This window comes from Rattus rattus, chromosome 8, assembly GCF_011064425.1.
Source record: "Rattus rattus isolate New Zealand chromosome 8, Rrattus_CSIRO_v1, whole genome shotgun sequence".
NCBI lineage: Eukaryota > Metazoa > Chordata > Mammalia > Rodentia > Muridae > Rattus > Rattus rattus.
In genome coordinates this window covers 31,693,468-31,698,975 of record NC_046161.1, presented here as the reverse complement: position 1 = coordinate 31,698,975, position 5,508 = coordinate 31,693,468, and positions in this window count along the sequence as shown.

The following is a 5,508-nucleotide window of genomic DNA, read 5'->3' as shown; positions in this document are numbered from 1 at the left end:
TGCTTTTGGCATGAAAGCTAGCTCAAATAAGGACTTCATGAGAGTTTCTTTATCAAGAATTCATAAAAAACAAGTGATCTGCCAATCAATTTCATCATTGTAATGTAAAATACCTACCAGAAGAAAGGCCAATTTTAAATGTCACAGTTTTACTGAATTTGTAGAGATAAAAAAATCTGTCCTTCACCTTAGAAGAAAAGCTTTTATATCCTGATTAATGTACTTTTTTGCATGGTTTAAGCTCCATAAATTTGAAATATATCCTGCTTATATGTGTCTCCAAGTGTACACATTTTGTCTGCAGTCTTCATAATAAAAATATACACATTTTGTAAATCTTGACTTTTTGAAATATTAAAAGGCTTACTTTTGAATAATTGTAATGTTTTACATTTGGTAAAAGGTTTTGAAGTTTTTACATATGAGTATTTCATGTATACTATTAAATACATAACTTCAGATCAAGCTTATTTCTTGTCAAAAATGGCATTGTATATATTTATCATGAATAGTAACATGAGACATAGAAAGAGTTCTGCATAAAAAAACCCTGTGACTCATTAAACATATTTTCTGCTATATCTTCTTACATTTCATTTGACCGCTGCATCCCAGTGTTTATGCGCCCTTTTTGTACCCTACATTCCTATCATTTATACATATTTAAATACATTATGGATATACCCAAAAGATGCTGTCCAACGCATAACAAGGACACATGATATTTTCATAGCAGCCTTATTTATAATAGCCAGAAGCTGGACACAACCCAGATGTCCCTCAATGAAAGAATGGATACAGAAAATGTGGTATATTTAAATAATGGAGTACTACTCCACTGGATGGAACTAGAAAAGATAATCCCGAGTGTGGTAATCCAAACACAAAAGGATACACATGGTAAGTGTTGGTATTCTGTCTAAGCCCCACCTCCACAGCTACCTGGCAACAGCCAGGTATGCTCTGCCCCACAGTCATCTAGCAACACCAGCTGTGCCTGACACTATAAAAGGGACTGCTTGCCCCCTCTGCTTTCTCTTACTCCCCTCTTACCCCCTCTTACTCTTTGTTCTTTTCTGCTCCTTCCCCCTTCCCCCCACCCCACTTGCCCATGGCCAGCCTTTCCTCTCCTCTACTCTTCCTCTCTCATTAAATATCTCCACATGGAACTGTGTTGTTTTTGGTGTGCTCTATTCAGACGGACACAGGCCAGTATTTAACAACAATGATATTTTAACAACATTGGTGAAGGAAAGGAAAACCAAATGGATGCTTAGACTTAGAAGTGGGACAAAATAATCATAGGAGGCAGAGGAAATAAGAGACTTGGGAGGGAGAGAGGAGGGGGAGGAAAAACAGGGGCAGGATTGGGTGTGGGAAAAGACAGGAGAGAAGTCCAAAAGGTCAGGGCAATGAAGAGAAATGTATGACAGCAGAGATTTGGGGACTGGGATAACCATGAGAAAGTCCCAGGTGCCAGGGAAGCACGAGGTTCCCAGGACCCAGTGGGGTTGACGTTAGCTAAAATACCCAACAAATGGGGAAGTAGAACCTGCAGAGATCACCTCGAGTAGATAGGCATGGCCTCTAGATGAGGGATGGGGCTATACGCCCATCTTAATATTTTTAACCCAGAATTGTTCCTATCCAAAGGAAACTCAAGGACAAAAAATGGAGCAGAGACTGAAGAAAAGGCCATCCAGAGACCACCCCATCAGGAGACCATCCCATCTGCAGACAACAAACTCCAACACTATTGCTGATGGATGCTAAGGATGCTAAGAAGCACTCTCAGACAGGAGCCTGATACAGCTGTCCGCTGAAAGGTTCTGCCAACACCTGACTAATACGTATGCAGATAGTCACAGCCAACCATCTGACTGAGCCTGGGGACCTCAATGGGACGGTTAGGGGAATGACTGAAGGAACCGAAGGGGATTGCAACACCATAAGAAGAACAACAATATCAACTGACCCCAGAGCTCCCAGGGACAAAACCACCAACCAAAGATTATATACATGAATAGGTCCATGGCTACAGCTACATATGTAGCAGAGGATTGACTTATCTCTCATCAATGAGACAGAAGACCCTTGGTCCTGTGGAGGCTTGATGCCCCCAGAGTAGAGAGATGTTAGAGAGGTGAGACGAGAGTGGGAGGGAGGGCAGCACCCTCTTAAAGACAAAGTGGAGGGGGGATGGTATGGGAAGATCAGGAAGGGAGATAACATTTGAAATGTAAATAAATAAAATAACCCAATAAAAACAGAATGTAATCCCAGCACTCACTCTCCAACCTACCACTTTAAAATGGGACTAAGAACCACAATTGAATGATAATTCAAAATGACCTTTTCTCTCTGCATTTTATGGGTGTTAAGGTACAGAAATAACCCTAAATATATTGAAGCCATTTTTTGGGGAAATAATATTTCCCTAAGACCTATAACATGTCAAGTCTCTATCTCCAAGAACCATGCTAACAATAATTATTATTTGTAGAGCATTGTGAAATCCAATCCTTAAACAATTATTCAAATATTGTTCCAGTGATATGTCCTTCCAGGCCAGCCATTAATTAATTCTCATGACTGACACCAGGGTAAAATTGATTATTACTTCTCTTTTTTGATAGTGTGTATAAACTTTTAGCACAATAAAAGCTATACAATACTAGCTTCATTTCCCAAATTACACAAAACATGAACAATTTTCAAGTAATGTCACAGACTGCTCTTTAATTGCACAGGAGAATTGAAAAGCAGCTATTAGAAAAGAATTAGCTTCTTACAAGCCTTTAAATATTGAGGGAAATGAGTGTTTATGATGAGTTTATGTAACACCAGTATATCATATCAGACTACCTTGGATTAGAGCTGGGCCTCAACAACAGCAGAAATAACAGAAAACCTACAAACTCAAGGAAACTGAACAACTCTCTACTTAATAATCACTAGGTCAGAAAAAAACTAAATGAAGAAATTAAAGATTTTCTAGAATTCAATGAAAGTGAATGCACAACATATCCAAACTTATCGAGTACAGTAAAAACAGTGCCTTTATGAAGAAATTGGAGTATTCTGATCTAACAATTGAAAGGTAAGTCTGGAAGATCTAAAAAAAAAAAGCAAACACACCCAAGAGGAGTAGTCACCAGGAAATAATGAAACTCATGGCTGAAGTCAAAAATTAGAAAGGAAGGAAAAAGAAAAGAAAAAAAAAAGAGTTGAAAAAAAAGGAAACAAAAGACAGGAGTTGGTTCTTTGAATTGAAAATCAAATTGAAGGAATCAGAAAAGAACAGGAAGAGCTTGAGGGCCAAACTAAAAATGCAAAGCAAAGACAGTATACAAAGACTTAACCCTGGAAATCGGTAGCAATGAAAAGGGAGACACCAACAGTGAACTAGAACAATGGGGAGGGGTGGGAGAGGAATTCAAAGAATCACTAGGCCTCACTTAAAAATGACAAAAAAAAAATCTGTTTTTCTCACTGGAACTCTGTTCACATTATCCACAAAATTTGACTGGAAAAACCTAAATTTATTTGTGAATGATTTATGTATAAAAACTATACTGATCAAAAAAAAAAAAAAAGTTCTGAAGATAGAAGAACCCAAACTAAAAAAGATATACTTAACAAAAATCGGAAATGACAAACCAAACACTGGTCAGGTAAACTATTGAAATGAATGGTTTTCCTATCAAAAGACAAACCAGGTCCTATTTAAATAGAAATAAAAAACAGTCATTAAAAGTCTTCCAACCAAATATATATATATATAAAACAGTGCCAGATGGTTTTAGCCTAGAATTCTACCAGCATGTTAAAGAGCCAATAACAATACTGCTCAAACTATTCCACAAAATAGGAACAGAAGGAATATTGCCAAATTCATTCTCCAGGACCCTTGCCACCTGATCTTTCATTATTAGACTGAGTTCACTTATTTCGCTAGTTTACATCCATCTCCTCTTCGGAGTTTCAGGTGAAATCCTGACTATGATTCTTTCCCATAATTCATTTTCTCTCTCTCCCTTTCCCTGCTTCCCGCCAAGATGTTTCACCTTCTATTTCCTGCGTGAACTCGTTGGCCAACAGGTTGTTTTTTATTGATAGGTAGTACTTATAAGTGATTCTTTCTAAATTTTCTGATATTTTAATAATTCTGATGTTTACGTTTTTTGAATTCTAAGTAAACCCTATAGCTTCTCTTGCTTTGAGTTAACTTCAGAATCATTAATCTTGGTTATTGTGCAGGTAAACAATGTAATATATATCCCCTCACTTTGATTTGCTGTAAATATTTTTGCTGATTTGTGGGTTATGGCGATGATTGCCTTTTAACCTTTCATGGAGTTTTGCTGAAATCACACACTCTTCAGCTGGGTCCATGAGCAGAGTCCTATGTATCTGCACAAGAGATAGTCTGACATGTTGTCATGTCATGGAGCACAGCTAACAAGACATGGGCATTCATGAGTGTTGATGGTTGCTAGATGTGAGGTTTATTTGTATAAAATATATTTTTTATTTCATGTTCCTCTTTTGGGAAATATTCTCCTGCCAAGATTATCGGGGAAGATTCTTTCTGTTAAGTTAATGAGTCCATGATAATAAGAAACAGCACAAGTCTTGGAGGTGAGGGTGTGTTTGTGTTCCTGAGTAAGGTGGTAAAAGCTGAGACCTTCAGGACAACCCTCATGTGTCAGGAACCATAATGGGACAAACTAATAACTAGCAGGTGGTCTTCCTGAGATCGTCTGCTTCAGATTATTATATAATCTGCAACAGGTTTGCCCTTATTCAGCAAGGCTGTAAGGGAATTCATTTTAGGAAAGATTCTTGCTATGAATATGCTTTTTATGTTATTATTAAACATATATAGCAATCATTAAGTAATAGCCCACCCCTTTGGAGCAGATCTCTGCAGATCTATGAAACATACTGTCTTGTAATGATGCTATGTAGACAAATAGATGACTTCTTAGGTTTTACTGATCATCTTACAAGATTTCCTAAAATTATATCAGTGATTATTAAGCTCTTTTGTAGTGGTACTGCTATTAGGTCATTTTTCTGATAGTCAAAACTTCAATGAGAACTCTACCAGTCTTCTAAGTGCCAGCAGATAATTGCTCTTAGGTAGTAACCAGACTTTCTCCTACTCAGTGCACATTTCAAGAGGTTGGAAAACAATTAATCAAAGGTCATTAAAAGGGAACTAACAATTTATTATAGGTTCTAGGACAGAAGATAAAATAATGACTGAGTTTATCTATACAAAATTCACTAACTTAGTTATGGTTTTAAACCTTCAGTGAACCTGTGGAGTTGATACAGGTGACGGATGTTTAGCCAGATAGCTACTCCTAATAGATATGCATGTAAACATCCTCTGTTGTAAACTTCTATTTCAATTTATGATTTGATTTTTGTGTGAACTTGTGATGAACTTTGTAACATGTGATCGTGTATTCTGAAAGATATATAAGTGCTGAGGACAAA